The following is a 19,502-nucleotide window of genomic DNA, read 5'->3' on the forward strand; positions in this document are numbered from 1 at the left end:
AAAAAAAAAAAAAAAAAAACTTGCCCAAGAGAGCCCATAGAATAGACAATTTATATAAATAATGAAAAAAACAGGAAGTAAGTTAAGAATGCATTTCAGGAAAATATAATACTATATTCTTTGCCTAAAAACTTTTTATTCAAGTAAAAAATTACACAAAAATCCTCAGAGTTCACAAAATATATGTGTGTAAGCAGCAAAAAAAACTACATTCTTGCACCCAAAAGAACTCTGCCATTTGTGCCTATTATCATCTCTGTATAGCTTTTTAAGTGTTAATTTTAAGAGACTCAAACTTTTTCTTTGCCAGTTAATGTATCAGAAATCTTACAAGGTTCTATAAAGGTACAACAGGGTACCAGGTAGGCTAATGTAGTTGGTACTTCTTTTGACAGAGATTAAAGAAAAATTAACTATTATTCAAGCAAATATCTGGTACCTTTAACTTCTTTTCTGGTTCAATTGCTCAAATTATTCATCCTAAAAAAAGTCCATTCCATTACTAATTAATTCAGATTTATTTCTACTATACTTTACTTGATTGAGGTCATTATGAAGAGGTGATGAGGAGCACAACATACTGATACCTCCACATAGAATATTTTGTCCTACTCAGATGTTCAATCAAAGAAAAGCATGTACCTGCTTTAAATACATACTTCATCATGAAATAACAGGTAAAGATTCTGAGGTACAACTTTTAAGTCATTTTGAAGCTGTCTACTTTCACCTAAATTGAGAGAGACCTATAAAACCACAATACATATTCTGCAGCCTGTTCTCTACCAGCAAACTGCAAAATTGAAAAGTAAGGCCACCAGACACTAAACTACTACAACCCACTCCCCACATCCTAATACAAAATGCATTTCATCACTGGTCCTTGGAATTTAAAGAACTAATGATTTAATTTGTAACAACTTCAAAGGTCTATGGCAGGCAGTATTCTGTAGGGTTAATAATCTTCCCACGTGGTTGTAAAGAATGAATAAACTAATACAGACAAATCACCAAGCATGAACTTCAATCATGGCCTATGAGGTTAGAGGGCAGAGAGGAGTCACGTATGAGAAAGCCTACCCTTACAACAAGCAACTATACCCCCCAAGGGATGTAGTCATATTGAAAGATTTAGAAGTCAGGAAAGGTGATGACAAATAGGTATTATTAGCCACTTTAGTAAAATGATGTCTTAGAATTTCTGCATTTTCTTTTGCCATTTTTAGTGGAAGAGAGAAGGTAATTGCAGCACAAAAAGAAATAAATCGTAAAGTGTGACTTTTAAAACAAATGGCTGAAGCCCTAACTCATAATGATAGGTAGGACTAACTGGGAAAAGTCTGTAAATAATAAAACTCTATATAAGCAATATTGTACGGTACTTTATTTCGTTACATGGTAAAATGGATTGAACCCAATATAATAACTTTTAAATACGTGTTGGGTTAAATCCCTTACATTACCCAAATGAAAATCATTCAATACTCTTTTTTTGCTGGTATTGGGACCTGAAACCAGGGCCTTCACACTGAGTTACGTCCCCAGCCCTGTTTTTTCTTCTAAGACAAGGTCTCACTAACTTTCATGGACTGGGCTCAAACTTGTGATTTTCTTGCCTCAGCCTCCCAAAGTGCTAATTACAAGTATATACTACCACACCTAGCCTCAATACATTCTTAAAGGTCTCCACAGATAGAAACTTTCTTCAAATAGTTTTTCCTTCTTTCTTTCCAGAACAGAGGTAGAAAAAAGGAGTGCTCCACCACTGACCTACATCAGTAGCCTTTTGAGACACAGTCTAAGTTACCCAAACTGTCCCTTTATCGATCCTCCTGCCTCAGCCTCCAGAGAAGCTGGGATTACAGCAAATGGTTAGTATTAGATTGGATCTCTCAAGACTTCTTCAATTCTCCACAAATAATGGTGATAGCTACTGGCATGCTGCAAGTCAACAGTATTAATTCAACTTAGACTAATCCAGGTTGAATAACTCCTATCCATTTAACTTTTGCATACAGGCTCCAGTTTTTAATTTCTATTCATTTCTGCAGTCTTTCTGGAATTTACCAAATTCTTGTATGTCTTACCTAAAATAAGAAGCTTAGGGGCGGGAGATTTAGCTCAGCAGTTCGGTGGCCTGCCTCACAAGAGCAAGGACCCGAGTTGAATCCCCGGTACCAAAAAAAATTAAAAAATAAAATAAAAAGCTTAAAATATTTTTTAAAATCCCTAAAATTTTTAAAATAAAAATAACTCTTTACAATTACTGATATATTAACATATATACTGAACCTTTCAATGCCTAGTGATCCATTTTTAGAATGCCCATAATGGGCTGGGGATTTGCTCAATGGTTCTGCCGCCTGCCTTCCAAGTGAAAGGGCCCAAAAACATGAGAAAATGAAAAATGGAAATAAAGTATTTGTAAATAGGGAAGGGAGGAGGGGGTGAAGGGAAGGCAGAAATAAAGGGAAAAAATGAGAGCCAAGACCTGTCATGTAAAGGTACCAGATCCCAATGATGAATGTAACTGTACTATATACCTAAAATGTACCAAAAAACTCAATGAGAAGGGGGGGGCAAGTTCGATTCCTGGTTAAAAAAAAAAACACTAAATAGAAGGCCCATAACAATGGAACATAATATGTTCTTTTCAAATTCTTGTTTAATTTTTCTACATTTAACATTTATGAATTTCATGTAAAAATTCAAAAATTTCCAATCTTCGGCATAAATGAGTAACTAACATATTAGCTCGACACCAGCATATATCCCTATAATAAAGTTTCTCTTAAATTTATCAATTTTTGTTATTATTAATTCTAATGAGTTTTCTATTTTTGCCTCATGATTTGTATTTTCTTAGCTGTTTCTTATTTTACTGAGATTCTCTGAAGGAATTACTGGATTTCAACCTTTGATATAATTTTAAATAAGCCGAGTCAGTTTTTATTTTACCTATTTCTGTCTTTCCTAAATTGATATAAAATAATTTTGGGGGTTACTGGAGATTGAACCTGGGGCTTTTCTTTGCCGTAAACTACATCCCCAGCTTTTTGTTGTTGTTGTTGTTGTTGTTGTTGTTGTTGTTGTTGTTGTTGTTGTTGTTGTTGTTGAGACAGGCTCTCCCTGAATCCCTAAATTGCCCAAGCTGGGCTCCAACTTGTATTTCTCTTGCCTGGACCTCCCAAAGTGTTCCAATTACAAAGAGTGTCACCTGATTTTAAAATAATTTCCTGATGTAACTACTTCTGCAACATGTTAGTCCCAGTATCAATCCCACGGGACTGAAACTATCCAAAAAGGATTCAGAGATCATTGCCCAAGCTTTAGTTTAGTTAGCGTACTTACTCCACACCAAATAAAATTTGCACAATAGTAGCTTGGCATAACAAAGTAGTCACTGTATTTAGTTAGTAGTTCCCAAAGCTATCTAATCAACAATTATCTAGAGATCTTTTTAAAAACACAAATTCCTGAATCTTGTCATCAGAAATTCTGATTCCTTCAAGTTTTTTGGCTTTGGTTTTGGTTTTCCAAAGGGGAAGGCAGAAATCTGTTTTTAAAATGTCCAAGTAATTCTGATGATCCGGTCAGGTTTATGAACCACTACACTACACTTTATTCAAACTAAAGTACATAATGTAAGATATACTTCTGTTTTGTTTCGTTTTATTTTAAGTTTCTAAATAAGGCTGGGAATGTAGTTCAGTGGCAGAATGCTTGCCTAGCATGCATAAAAGCCCTGGGTTCAATACACAGTACAAAAAAAAAAAAATTCCTGGTTTCTAATTAGTTGAAATGAACTTGTAAAGGTGAAGACACAAGTCAATTTTTTTATTTATGTAAAGGTATAAAAATAAACATCTACTCATATATTCCGATAAGGATCAAAAAAGAGAGCCTAAAAGTTACTGATATATTTAATGTGCTGAGATTTGCTGGTTTTGGTTTTGGTTTGTGTTGGGATTATAAGTGTATGTCAAGCCTGGTTTAGAATTCATTTTTGTAACCCATCAATAAGCATGACTTAAGATGCCAAGTAGGAGCTCAGAAACCTTTGCTGGATGAAGACAATAATGACAGGAGCAGTTAATGTGTTGCTTGAAACATACAAAGAACACTCCCCAAGGATTATCTCTTTAATCTTCACAACAGTCTTGGGAGAGAGGTATAATTATTCTCCCCATTTGGCAGTGGATTTAGCTCAGTGGTTCTGCCACCTGTTTTGCAAGTGCAAGATCCTGAGTTCAATCCCCAGTACCCAAAAAAAAAAAAAAAAAAAAAAAAAGAGGGTCTTATATTAATTTTTGCTCCAAAATACACAATAGGGCTTATTTTCAGTGTATGTCTTATTTTTTCACATACAACAATGCCTATTGACTATTACGTGAACTGCATTGCTCTGAGTACCATACCCAAAGTAATATAACCTGTCTTATACTAAATACAAATAGTCAAATCTGTAAATCTTAGAAGACAATTTTCCTCACCTTTTTACCATGTTTTGGCACCAACTTTCTGAAAATTCTATGAAAACACAATGTTCCAGGCAGGTTGAGCAAAAATAGTACCAAGGGCATAGCTTAAAGAAGACAGGACAGCTGCATGGGGCCCACATAGTAGATTTGGCTGGGAAACAATAAATCATCCAATGGTACACACAGAATAAAATAGCTAAGCCAGTAATAGACATATTTACAGGCCAAATGTATTAAAATGAAAACAATATTCCTCTTTTGAATCACACTACTCAAGCACTTTCTACTTTCATTTAAAGATATTATATTTAATACAAAAAATGAGTATTATTAGACCATTTTAGATTCTGCTTTTCTACAACTACATCCTCTGACAAATCCCCACTGAGGCAGGAGGCTCACAAGTTTGAAGCCAGCCTGCACTACACAGTGAGCTCAAGGGCAGGCTAGAATTCATAGTGAGACCAAACAAAAATCTCCATTACTGTACTTTTCCAAAGAATCCAAACATATTTTTGTTTCCAATTTAGAAAAATTAAAATAAGGCATATAGTTGTCCAAATTTGTAACCAATTTAAATATTTATCTTTTTAAATTTTATATGGTTCTCTTGCCCAGAGAGCTAAATGAAAACAAATTATATTTCATCTGACTACTCATCAAAGGATCTCTGCAAACTAGACAGAGCACTTATCAATTATGATCTACATACAAGCAACAAACTAAAAAAATGAAATTTTTTAAAATTCTCATTTACTGTAAAATAATAATTAGAAACAAATCCTAATAGAAGATATCCAACACTACTAAACTGAAAATTATAAAACACTGCTGAAAGAAATTAAACTTATAAACATATATGTCTTCAGATACTAAAAGACTCAATTTTGTCAAGATGACAGTTCTCTCCAAAACAATCTACATATTGAATATAGAACTGAAATTCCACACACCTATAATCCCAGCACTTGGGAGGTTTAAACCGGAATATTACTAGTTTGGAACAGACCAGCCTGGGCTGACAGAGACCTGTCTCAAAAAACAAAGCAAGGCAAGTGTTGTGGCGCATACTTGGCATCTCAGTACTCTGGAAGGCTGAGGCAGGAGAATTACAAGTTTGCACCCAGCCTGGACAACTCAGCAAGACCTTGTCTCAACATGAAAAAATAAAAAGGGCTGAGGATTTAGGTCAATGACAAGGCCCTGGGTTCAAGCTCCAGTGACAGGGGCGGGCAGGGGGGACTAGACAGGACACGGACGGACATGAGGACTTCAGTGTTAGTGGAAAAAATCTGTATCTGACTCCAAAGTCCATGCTTCTACCACCACCTTCATTAAAGGCACAAACAGTACACTATAGCTACTAGTTATGGTCAGGACTAAAAAACACAATGTTTGGGGTTTGTTTTTTTTTATTCCTTCAGTACTGGGGATAGAACTCAGGATCTTGCACTTGCAATGCAGGCGCAGCACCACTGAGCTAAATCCCCAAGCCAAAAACACAATGTTTTTAAAGGGGAAAAATATCTTCATACAACTCTTAAAATCATATTACAATGGTCATTCCCCATTTCTCAAGATCTACATAGGGACTGAGTATCGCTTCTGAAACAAAGATTAGTACAAAAAATGCAAAGCCAATGGTCCTGAATATTAGTCAGAGAAATCTTGAAAAACTAAACTGTCATTTGTTTATTAACATTGAACTAAAATATGCAAAGATCTCCTTCCACAAATTATCTGCATTAGAATGTAGCATACACCACTGTTTCAACTGTTGCAGAAATAAAATCTATCCAGGTAAAGTATTTGGTTTGTAAGGCCAACCTTTGGGGCAAAATTCAAAACTTTATATTTCTCTCATTGGTATATAACAATCATTCAGGGCCCTAATTCACCTTGTATAATATCTTTAAGAACACTAGTCTTTTTATTTTTTTATACTGCTGCAGATGGAAAAATCAAAGTGGTCAGTTACCACTTACACTTTCTCTACAAGACATGAATCTAAAAAAAGAAAGAAGAAAAAATAATGTGTCCACAAACTTTTTCAATACTGCCTAATTTTACTACATCACAAGATTTTCCTCCTAACCACCAATATAAAAGGAACAGGGGGTGGTGGGGGGAGAAAAACCTAGAATATACAATTACCTGCAGGACTCAGACTCTTCTTAGGCTACAAGTGTAATAAAAACCCTAAGTGAAAAAAGTAGTAATTTCCTTCTTACATAACCTGATATATAGTGCTAATTATGCTAAAGTCAAAATTAAAGGCCACAAACTTCAGAATATATATGTGCTAATAGCAAATGGATGACTAAATTCCTGTATGTTTTATCTAAGATATCAATTGACCTGATTATCTAGATTCAAAGGTCTCTGGACAGTAACTAGAAATACTAACAACCAAGCATTAATGTTTCTCATTAATCTCAAAACTTTCTGCAACCAAATTTCTGCTTTAGAAAGTAAGGAGAAATGGCATTTGAGTAAGAACTACACAATACATTCTACATTTATTCATCCCTCTAGGTTCTATTTCTGGATCAAGTAATCCACCCATCACACTACTCTGGGCCAGACATCACAAACTTAAACATGTAAAACAATATAAAAAAGCTGTCATCAGGCTGGGGATTTAGCTCAGTGGCACTGCACCTGCCTTGCAAGCGCAAGGTTCTGAGTTCAATCCCCCAGAACCAAAAAAAAAAAAAAAAGAAGAAGAAAAAGCTGTCATCACACTGAACTAGAAACTATGTCCTGCCTAAAAGAATTACAATTCAAAAAATTTTAAGCACTGTTAACATACTGTGGTAACTGGATATGCACATAAAAATTAAATTAAATCTCTACCTCATATCCTACAAAAACAAAAAAACTTAGGCAGACTTAAGACAAATATTTAAAAATTTCTAAAACAGGAAAAAAATTAGAATCTGAATGACTTTGGAGTATGAAATAAAAGGACAAAATAAGAGAAAAAGAATCAAAACGAGGGCCGGGGATTTAGCTCGGCGGTTCAGTGGCCTGCCTCGCAAGCGCAAGGACCCAAGTTCAATCCCCAGTACCACAAAAAAAAAAAAAAAAAAAAAAGATCAAAAAGATTTGATAATCATTTTAATTCAACAAAATCCTATGAAAAGTTAACAGATAAGCCACATGGACTATGAGAAGATATCTGCAATTCATTTGACAGATGTAATTAGAATATATAATAAACTCCTAAAATCAGTTCAGAAGGGAATCCAATTGGTTGTAAGAGGAAAAGAACAGCCACTGCAAGAAACAGAAAACTGGACATCCAGTATTTGAAAACTTGCTCAGTCACAAAATTAATGAAGAAAAACAGAAATTAAAACAATGTGATACCATTTTATACTCATCTGATTTGTAAGCATCTAAAAAAAAATCTGGGCTGGGGATTTAGTTCAGCGGTTTGGTGGCCTGCCTTGCAAGCACAAGGACCCGAGTTCAATCCCTGGTACCAAAAGAAAAATTTAAAAAAAAAAATCTGACCACACTGAATTATAAGGATTTGGAGAAAGCAATCCTCATATTCTGGTGCTAAAAAATGCAAAGTTATATAATTTTGGACAACAATTAGACAATATTCAATAATCTAAAAACTCCCATAATATCCAAAACTTTCACTCCAATGACTATACTTAAAAGTTAATTTACCCTAGAAATAATAAGCACATACACACACACACATAAATAAAAATTTCACAAAAAACTATACTGCCTGCAATACAAGCTGATGCTTATTTTTTCTATTTTAATCCCTAAATTTATTTCAGAACTTCTTAACAGGTAACAACACGCACTTTTAAATACTTGAAGGGCTGGGGATGTAGCTTAAGAGTGGAGCACAAGCTCAACATGCCCAAGTCCCTGGGTTCGATTTCTGACCTCTCTAAAAAGGTAAAAAATATCACTAGTTTCATGTCAATCTAAAAAGTGTTTCATGCAAATTTCAGAATAGGGTATCAACTACATCAAGTTTGAAAATATGCAAAACAATACTATGATTTGTTTATGAATGTTGTCTTTGTAGTAGTTCTACAAAAATAAGCAATAGGAATAATCAACACCAAATTCAGGATAATAGTTTTATGAAGAAAATAAAACATAACACAAGATACTTCAGCTGTACATGTAATTTTTTTTCTTTAAAATATACTAGAATACAACAGGCATGAGAGTGAATGCCTATTATCCCAGCACTCTGGAAGGGAGACAGAAAGAGGATCATGCAAGATCATGAGTTTTAGCCCATCCTGGGCAATCTAACAATTTAGTGTGATCCTGTCCCACATAGGCCCTGGATTCAATCACCAGTGGGTGGGTGGGGTAAAAGATTTTACTTTATGGCAGATATAGGCAGATCTATGAATGTTAATTATCTTGGTCTGTAGTTTCCTGTACTTTTAATGGGGGGGTACCGGGGATCAAACTCAGGACCCTGCCCTTGCAAGTAATATTTTTTTAAAACTTTTAGCCAAATAAAACACATCTAAGCTAGGCATGGTGGCATATGTATATAATCCCAGGACTCTGGAAGGCTGAGGCAGAAGGATGGCAAGTTGAAGCCCAGCCTGGGTAATTTAGCAATTTAGCAAGATCCTATCTCAAAATAAAAAAAGAACTAAAGATGTAGCTCAGTGTGGAAGCCCTGGGTTCAATCCTCAGAACTACAAAGAAAGATATTTACCCCTGAAAAATTCATCTTGCTCCTTTTGCTAGTTTAGTGCTATTTATTTTACATTATTTTCCACTTTTCCTGTTGCTGCCAAGCAAACAAAATTTTTATTCTTAAGTGTTGAATTATGCTTTCACTTGGTAAAAGAACTTAAACCTTGGTACAGTATTCAACACATTCTGATGCAAAACTTTTGTCCCAGTAGTTGTAATTTGGTACTTGCCACTAGAACTTCTTGGTGGCCATAGCCTTGTAACTCCCTACCCTTTCCAGCCAGAACAACTGGTTTGGTACTAATGATTTTTGTTTGTTTGTTTGTTTTGGCACTTGCTGTGGATCCCAGAACCAATCAAAGAGAACCAAGGTGCCACTGTATATGCTTCATTCTTCCAAGTTTTCCTTTATATACATATTTTATTCCTGGATCTTTTATTTTAAATTACCATAAATCTTTTCTAGAATGAAAAGGGATAAATTTCAAGAAAATAAAAACTAACCCTGTTCCATTCTGAAGTTTTCTTAATGTCATCACCCACCACCACCACTTCCTCCCTGACCAAAGAAACATGTTTATAGAAATACAACTATACATGTGTCCCTGAATTATAATTTCAGGATTAAAGTAATTATGCCAGGGATGAAAAAAGAATTTAAGATGTGTTATGTACATGTACCAACTCCTCACAATGAATGTAATCATTATGTACTACAAACATGTACTAATAAAAATATGTATTTGTGTATTTTTAAATGAATATGCTGCCAATGAAAGCTAATTAGATAATATACTAACAATAAACACAGCCAAAAGAAAAAAAGTCTACATGGTCAAAATGTAATAAACTAATTAATTCTCCCGCTTCAAGATCATATGATTTGTTTACTTTTCTAGTACACAGATTTTACAAAACTACAGACATCTGGGCCGGGGATTTAGCTCAGTGGTTCAGTGGCTTCCTCACAAGCGCAAGGACCCAAGTTCAATCCCCGGTACAAAATACAAAACAAAACAAAAACAAAAAAATACAGACATCTAAGCAAGAATATGTAACAGCTATGAAGAAAACTGTTGTCCTGTAATTATCCATTTAAAAAAAAAAAAACTTTTTTGTTATACTGGGGACTGAACCCAGGTCCTTTGCACTAAGCTAGTCCCCCTCGCTTTTTGACACAGGGTCTCATTAAATTGCTAAATTTCCCAGGATGGGTTCAAACTTAAGGTCCTCCTACCTCAACTTCTCAGAGTGCTGAGATTATAGGCAAGCTGCTACCATGCCCAGCAACAAGGGGAAAAAAAACTTTTAAGTGTCCTTTCCTCCAGGTGTTTTCCTATGCCTGAAGATAATCTGGCAATTTTCAGAATTTAACTTACCTTTTCCTTTGTGTGAACACTTATAACAATCAGAGTCATAGCAACACACAAACACACACACACCTCCATCTAACACCTGGTATACTCCAATCCAGAAAATTCAAAACCAAGAATAACATGAAAAACTCCCTTATTTAATCAATTTTCAACTTCTGAGTATCAAATGTACTTATTTCATAAAGCCTGAAAAGGTTATTTTTAACAAAAATTAAAGCACTTCACTCAGCAATAAGCTCAAAAGAACATGAACCAATTTAAGGAGTGTTTTAGTTTTTTGGGGTTTTTTTGTACCAAGAATTGAACTCAGGGCCTCGTGCTTGCCAGGCAGGCGCTACACCACTGAGCTACAGCCCCAATTTAAGTTTTAAAAAGACCATTTATTCACCACCTGTTAAATACCAGTATTGCTTATAAATAAGAAGTATCTTCCTTATTCTCATAAAATATACATCCATGGGCTGCATGACACTCCAGGCAATAATGAAATATATGTAGCAATGGTTCCCTAAGAGTATAATGGACTAAAAAAATTCTTATCACCTAGTGACTTTATAGCTAATAAAAAGCCATAGTGCAGCACATTACTCGTGTTTATAGTAATGCTACTTTATAATCATAATAAATGAATAATTACTGGTTTAAGTATTTACTATACTATACATTTTCCTTATTACAGCATGCTCTTATTCTTAAAGTTTATTATTTATTTAAAAACAATATGCCTTGTTACATCTACAACAGTCTCATACACCTTGTGTTTACTGAGTCTCTTGAGTACACCAAGGGCCTATGTCAAGTGATCAATTTATGCCATCTAGGTTTGTATAAACACTGTGATGTTCACATAACAATGAATCATCTAACAACATGTCTCAAAACATACCTCTTTTGACTGTACAATCTACTCAGTAGTCACCCAGATTCTATACAAAGACTAGCAAAATCATATGCTTTTAAGGGCCAAGTAGAGAACAAATAGAGCAGCTCCAACTAAGACAGCACCAGGAGGAACTACAAAATGCATAAACACCTAAAATAATTCTACATCAGCTTTTAAAGAATGCTATCAACCCAGTGATGGTGGTGCAGGCCTATAATCCCAGCAGTAGGGAGGACAAGGTAATAGGACTGCAAAAATTCAAGGCTAACTTGGGCATTTTAGCAAAACTCTCAAAATGAAAAATAAAAAGAGTTGAGTAGTTCAGTGGTGTAGTTCCCAAAAGGAAAAGAAAAAAGAGGGCAACAGATTTAGCCCAGTGGCACCTCGCCTGCCTCACAAGTGCAAGGTCCTGAGTTTGATCCCCAGCACCAAAAAAAGAAGAGTAGGGGCTTGGAATTTTGCTGTGACAGAGTGCATGCTTATTACACCTAAAACCCACTGGATTCAATACTCAGCATGGGGTGGGGGGTAGTTTACTCACATGAAAAGCTACTCACAAATATTAATGTTTAAAGCACACCACTAAGCCAGGGGTAATGGTGCATTCCTATAATCCAGCACTCTGGAAAACTAAGGCAGAATGATTATAAACTTGAGCCCACCCCGAACAACTTGGTGACTTAACAAAATCTTGTCCTACCACCACCAAAAAAGAGGCTGGACATGTAGTCAGTACAAAGGCCCTGGGTTCAATCCCCAGTCCCAAGCACACATGCACACACACAAACATTAATTATAAGCCAAGATGGCAAGCAGCACCTGCCAAGCTCCCCAGTGCCATTTCTGGTAATATCCAGAAATACAATTCCATATCCAAAGTCAAACAAGTGGACAAGTGTGGGCTTTCTGAGAACTGCTTACAGCAGACATAGTTGGAAACCAACATATCCAGCAAAAACAAAAACTAGCTACCCAGAAACTTCCAGAAGTTTTAAAATCTAAAACAGTTGAAGCTGGGTGCGGTGGTGCACACCTGTAATCCCAGCACTCGGGAGGCTGAGGCAGGAGGATCACTGTGAGTTCGAGATCAGCCTGGGCTACATAGTAAGTTCCAGGGCAATCTCAACTGCATAGTGAGCCCCTGTCTCAAAAAAAGCAAAACAAAACAAAAAAAATAAAACAGCTGAGCCACTGGTCTACAAGTTTTTACAGCAACATAATATTCACTACAAATCCTATGTGGAGATTTTCAAATTACCAAATAAAGTCAGCAAGGATTTTAGTTTGTAATTTATAATATTTATGGCACAGATTGGTCATTGCTGCCCAGAACAGAAACAACTTTCAGCTCTCAAGAGCTGAAGGATCTGCTTTCCTACAACTGTCATCTAGATCTTCTAATAACATTTTTGCAAATCTATCTGAAAAGTAAGAATCCTATCGATGCAACAACTTTGCTCTCCTTTAAACTTCGGTTGCTTAAGCTTCTAAGACTTTACTCATATTGTGACTAGCAGCAAGAATATAAGTGGAAACCACGAAAACAAGTGAATATAACAGTACACACTTTCACATACAACACATTAAGAGACAGCAATACAACTGCAGTCAAAGTATCTTTGGGCCACGCATGGTGGTGCACATCTGTAATCCTAGCATTTAGGAGGATGACGCTGGAGGATCCTGCCAAGTTCTAGGCCAGCTTGGACTGCATAATGAGGCCCAGTCTAAAAAAAAACTCTGCATATAACAACTGACTTCTTCAGAAGAAACATCTGAATTGAAGCTAATACTGTCAATACTATCACAACTGCATGTTTCTCTAGGGTCACACCAAGATACTGGATGCTGCCATGACATTCTTTGTAGAATAATACAAAAAAGAGAAACAAATAGGATAGTGCCTCAGAACCTAAGGATAGCCAGACATGGTAGCACAGTCCTGTAACCCCAGCACTCAGGCGGCTGAGGATCACTGGTGAATTCAAGGCCAGCCTGGGCTACAGTAGTGATTTCAAGCCCAGCCTGAACCATACAATGAGACCTTGTTTCAACAACAAGGAAAACAAAACAAAACAAGAACCTTAGGATAAAGAGCAAACAGCAAGACAACTTCTAGTGCAAGAAGGGAAAAGTGGTGCCACAAGCAAAAAAATAAAAAAAATAGTTTAAAAGGTTATAAAAGTGCCAAAAAAAGAAAACAATAAAGGTGTTTAATTGTTCAACTATTCACTTGATTCAGGACCCCCCCCAACTTTTGCATAAAAGCACTTAGCTCTAAGGAGATCTGAAGTGAAAATCATGACAAGTGAACCTATCTCTACATCAATCAGAATTCATGAGCTTTTTAACTTCTATGCCTCTGGGCAAGTTTCTGCAAACACACCAAAGAAAGGTAACAATCACTCTGTTGTACAAGCATTTCATCACCTAGGCATCTTATGGATCATTAAATCACTGCTCCTGACTGACCATCTATTTTGTTGTTTTAGACAAGAATTGTGGAGGAAGCCATAACAGTAGGAACCAAAGCTATTAAAAAACTAATAATAAACAAAACAGCTCAATGTCCTCTAGCCACAAAGAACTTCCTCAAGATCTAGCCTAGCAGCAAAAAACACACAAAGATGAGAAAGTTTGCTGCGATGTTGAATAAATTCTGAATCCACAGAGGCCTCAAAATAATCAAAAGTGAGAAAGAGATGCTAAAGATTACAGTCCAGATACATAACTTCTGAAAGCTCAGAAAGAGGAACAGAATGCTAAAAACAGACAAAAAATGGATGAGGAAGCACTGGTCTCAGTGAGGAGACAGTGGATGGGGAATACTTGTACTGATAAGCACCAATGCTTAAATGAAGAACAGAAAAATATCTCCAAGAAGTTGAACAGTATGCTTATAGAGGACCAGAGAGCCAAAGCTGCAAGGAGACTTCCAGAAAATCCACCTGGCACAACTAAGGAAAAAATTCAGGGCTGCCTCCAAGAAAGCCCTGGAGTAAATAGACAAATTCAGTGATGAGGAGGAGCAAGTTACATTTTGGAACTTGTACAGCCTTCATTAAAAAGCCAAAGTTTAGGGCACAGGCTTGTAATGCCAGCTACTCAGGAGGCTGAGGCAGGAGGACCACTGATCACTTGAGCCTAGGAGTTGGGGGCAAGCCTGGGCAATACAGCAAGATCCCAATCTCAAAAACGATAAAAAAAAAAAAAAAAACCAAAGTCTGACAAACAGATGAGATTACCAACTGCAATAGCTGGAAAGACAAATCAAAAAGAATTTATAAGGAAGAAAACTAAAATGATCTGGGCATGGTGGTGCATGCCTCTAATCCAGCACTCAGGAGACTGAGGCTGGAGGATTACCACAAATGAGACCAACCTGGGCTACACAGTGAGTTCAAGACCAGCCTCATGAGGCACTGTCTCAAAAAAACTAGAAGTCCATCTACCACATCCAGAAATAAAGTAAAGAAAAACAACTTTATGATGATGTGGCATAGCCAGAACATCCACTCAAAATATTACATTTCCTTTGCAGAAAGCAGCTGGCAGTGTGAGATGCAACTTTATAAATGATAAAGTGCTAGGCATGATAGCACACAGCCGTAAACCCAGCACTTGGAAAGGTAAGGCAGCAGGATCAAAAGGTAGAGCCCAATCTGGGCAATTTAGTGAGATCCTATTTCAAAATATAAAAATAATTAAACAAAAGGGCAACCCCAAATAATGCATAAAAGATAAAGTAGCTTCGAGGCAATTTTTCCCATTCCAAAGAAAATGTTAAATTTGTGCATTAATCTGAACATTAGCAAATCAAGAAGATTTATACTACAAGTCCAGAACAACTATATTTTTAAAAGCATACAGGCAAAAAAAAAAAAAAAAAAAAAAAAAAAAAAAAAAAAAGAGCACTATGCTGAACAATGACTGATTTGATTCTATCTTTTTAAAAGAATTCTACAACACAAAAAGTGAGCTCAAAAGTGAATTACAAGGGCCAGGGATTTGGCTCAGTGGTTCCGTTGCCTGCCTCACAAGCACAAGGGTCTGAGTTTGATCTCCATACCAAAAAAAAAAAAGTGAATTATGAGCTAAACAGTATTGATATTGGTTCATCAATTGAAACAAATACACCACAGTGATGCCAGATGTTAATAACAGGAAACTGGGAAGGAGGGACGATATGGAAACAGCCTAATTTCATCTCAGATTTCTATAAATGTAAAATTGCTCTAAAGTCCATTTTTTAAGAAATATGCAGACATATTTGCAAATGAATATTTGTACATGCAAAGAGAACTAGAACAAGCTATATCAAACTGTTAACAGTGGTCATCTACAACAAATGAAACCAGAAAAATAAGGACAGGAGAAATTTTACATTATATCCCTCTGGACTCTAAACTTTCTACTCTGAGCAGTACCGGTGCTGTAAGGAGAAATTGTCCAGCATATTTAGAGCTTGGATTCTGAAACCAGACCACATGAATTCAAATCTCATCTTCACACTTTACTAGCTCAGTCAACAGCTACTTAACTTCATGCCTCAATTTCCTCACCTGTAAAATAGGAATAATTGTATTTACATGACTACATGACTTAATGCACACAAGGCAATGGAAAAGTGTGTACTAACTCATTAATACTCATTAACTGGTAACCATTATCATTGTCACTCCTCAATTTTCTTCTTATATTTTTCAGGACAAATGAAGAAAACTTGGTTCATATCAAGCCTCTTTCTAGAGATCTTCAGGCAGAAAATACAAAAGCACTCAGATAATACCTGAAAGACTGCATAAGGCTATTTTCCACTAAAAATTCTATTTACTGGGCCAGGTGTGGTGGTGCATACCCATAAGCCCAGCACTTGAGAGTCTGAAGCAGGATTGCCATGAGTTTGAAAGCAGCCTGGACTACATAGTGAATTCAAAGCTAACATGAACTACAAAGCAAGACCCTATCTCAAAAAAACAACAAAAATTTTTTTTTTCATTTACAAAAACAGGCAGCAGGCAGGACTTGACCTTCAGGCTGTAAAGTTAGATGATCTCTGAAATAATAAAGCAGAGCCAGACGTGGATGTGCATGCCTGTAAACCCAGCACTTGGGAGGCTGAGGTAGGAGGACTGCCAAGAGTTTGAGGTCAGCCTGGGCTAGTCAGTTCAAGGCCAACCTGAACTTTACAGTGAGACCTTGTCTCAAAACAAACCAACAAACAAATAAATAAAAAACTAAATTACTTTCAGTTAGGGAAACAAAATATGATTTATACTAAAGAAAGTGCACACCAGGCACTGTGGCACACATCTGTAATCCCAGCACCGTGGAAAGCTGAGGCAGGAAGAGCCTAGGTCTGAGCTCAGCCTGGGCAACTTTAGAGAGACCCTTTCTCCAAACAAAAAGTAAAGGCTGGGGATGTAGCTCAATGAAAAGGCCCTGGGTTCAAGCCACAGTACCACGGGGGGGGGGTCGCTAACTAAATTGAAACTATTGATAGAAAAATATATATTAATTTATACATCCATTACAGGGATGGAAAAACAAAACTCTTAAAGCCTGGGAATCATACTCTCCTCTCTCCTACCCCAAATAGCCCAAAGTCTACACAAAAACATATACAGGTGGGTAGGCAACTACAAATAGAATCTAAAAGATGTCTTTCACATTTCATTTTAATTTTTTTAAAATGTCACAATTCACCAATGAGTTGCTACCACGTTTTGAGGATTACAGGCACACCCAGCTTAAAGTGCCCTTTGATAAAGACAATCAAACTTCAGAATGGAAGAAGTTTATCATCTCTCCTCGAAAAATAAACCTTTCAGTTGAATTTAATATTTCACTGGGAAAAACTTGTGATCAAGTAATTTTAAATGTTATGATAGATTTCTCAGAGTTTGGGGGGGCTGACAGTGGGAATAAGTCTAAAAGTTTTCACACTAAAGCACCATTATACTAAAAACAAACAACAAAAACCAAAAATTTAAAAAACCTCCCAAAACCAAGCTGGATACTTAATCTAACAAAATTTACTGTGGAAACATCTCAAGAAGTTGTCAAATTCCAGAGGCAAACATTTAAATCAAGGTCAAAAAACAAGAGGTGAGGAAAAAATGTCTCCAATCTAAACTTTCTCACAGAAACCCCAAGAACTTAAATTTATAACCGTTATCAGCGATTTCAAAAGAACTACGGCTGAAAAGCTAAACAGAGCTTGGCAGAACAGGGCCCAAGACACTATCACAAGCAGGCTACCTGAAGCGCCACCTAAGAAAAGGTAAGGAAAAGCTTCCTATCCCAATCTCTGCAATACTAGTACCGAGCAGAGCCACCCAAAGCCTGCCTCCAAAGAAATTCCTAGAAGTGATAAAAGACACGGAAAAGAAGAAAGGACGGGCAGGGTCTGTCCAAGAGCAGTAAGTGCACTGCACGCGAAGGTGAGGAGACCTAGGAGGGCCGGGGCTCCGACCGTCTGCCCGCAGGGGCAAGAGCGCTGACCAGCGAGCGCTGGGCAAATGTGACAGCGGTGGCAAAAAGGGCGGGTCCAGGCCCTCGGGCCACCGCAAGCTCCTGCGAAACTGCAGAACACAGGCTGGGGGCCAAGCCCCGGGCCAGGACCACACGCGCCGTCCGGCCCGCGCCGGGTGCATCTGCCCCTTCAGCCCTCACCTCCTCCCCGACCCCGGGCGCGCAAAGAGCGGCGCTCGCACTCCAGAGACCCTCACCCGGAGCTTGTCGCCGCCTCGCCGCACGTCTCGGACTGCCAGGGAACCACAGCTGAGGGGGAAGGGGAGGAGGGGGAATGGAGGAGGGAGGGGACCCAACACGGCGTAGGCGCCGCAGCTGTCTCCACCGCGATAACGCGTCTGGATGTAGCTCGCGCTGCCACCACCGCCGCCACCGCGTCTGCCCGCCCCCACCACAGCACGGCGCCGTGACGCTCATCGCACGAGGCGGCTCGAGCCAATAAGACCACACACGGTGCGCAGCCGCACTGGCCCAAACCGGAAGCGGGCCCCTGTGTCCACTCTAAAAAGCCTCGTGCATCTTGGGAGTTGTGGTTCAGAAAGTCAACATAAACATTGTGGTAAGTCCAGGCGCTGAGGAAGTAGTTCTCCGCGCGCGCTCACAAAACTTGGTTTTTCTTTTCCTCCTACAAAAAAGGGAAGCAGTTTAAAGCTGTGCAAGAAGGGGCCACTCTGTCACCTAGACGCTTTTCCCAGTCTCTATGGATACGGTCCACACATAACGGCGGAACACAGAATTTAGGGGTTTGGGTTGGTGCGCCTGTTTCCACCAACGGCCAGTATAATGCTAGGCGTCATTTTGTGAATTCGAGAGCTTTAGTAAACTTGCCCGAACAGTAGCTCTTGATATTTATTACATTATTAACGTTTTATGATGTACGCCCTACTACTTCTTTAAAAAGTAAATCCGCTCTCTTTTAGCATATAATTCAGAATGATTTTAAATGATATCAAGGTAATGAAAGATCAGAAGCTATTGATTAACTGTGTCTCCATTTACCCAGAATGAGTGATTTTTCAAGTAAGCTTTAAATTAAGGTCTGGTTTCTTAGAAACCAATAACATGTAGTCATAAAACAGTTGGTTTTAGGGGCTGGGGATTTAGCTCAGTGGTTCCCGGTACCTGCCTCACAAGCACAAGGACCCGAGTTTGATCCCTGGTACAAAAAAAAAAAAAAAAAAGTTGGTGTTATATAAAATTGAGTTATTTGTCTCCTAAATTTAATAAAATCGCAGGCAAGAGGTGAGAGATAGATTGCTTATTGGAAATAATAAAAAGCTCTTGGGAATTATTTAAAGGGGATTCTGAGTGGAACTATGATGTACCTTTTTTGTTTAGGCCTTATAAAGAGCAGTAAGGACTTGTTTTAAACAGATGACTTTGTGAGTTTAGAGCCTAAAGAAAATTATAGGAACTGGGTTCAAAGGAAACTGAATTTCAAGAAGTTCTTCCAAGTCCAGCCCAGAGGTTAGAGTGGAGCAGTCATCTACTTAGCATACCTCCTGTTTTAACTTTTATCCTTTGTTGTTG

At 37.5% G+C, this 19,502-nt stretch overlaps 1 protein-coding gene across 4 annotated transcripts in view; it reads right to left on the bottom strand.

Moving 5' to 3' along the window:
* Nucleotides 1-19,502, bottom strand: part of Adipor2 (adiponectin receptor 2) — a 90,211-nt gene that overhangs the window by 55,828 nt on the left and 14,881 nt on the right. Inside the window, exon 1 of one of the 4 annotated variants that reach the window (XM_010630406.3) lies at nucleotides 18,170-18,370. The exons of 2 other annotated variants lie outside the window; for them this stretch is intronic. The gene's annotated coding sequence lies outside the window, so the exon portion shown is untranslated. Of the gene's footprint in view, nucleotides 1-18,113; nucleotides 18,134-18,169; nucleotides 18,371-19,502 lie in introns of those variants that run through there. One more of the 4 variants, XM_033760767.1, reaches the window with a different exon arrangement.

Source organism: Fukomys damarensis, unplaced genomic scaffold, assembly GCF_012274545.1.
Source record: "Fukomys damarensis isolate Sample0158 unplaced genomic scaffold, DMR_v1.0_HiC HiC_scaffold_5, whole genome shotgun sequence".
Lineage (NCBI taxonomy): Eukaryota > Metazoa > Chordata > Mammalia > Rodentia > Bathyergidae > Fukomys > Fukomys damarensis.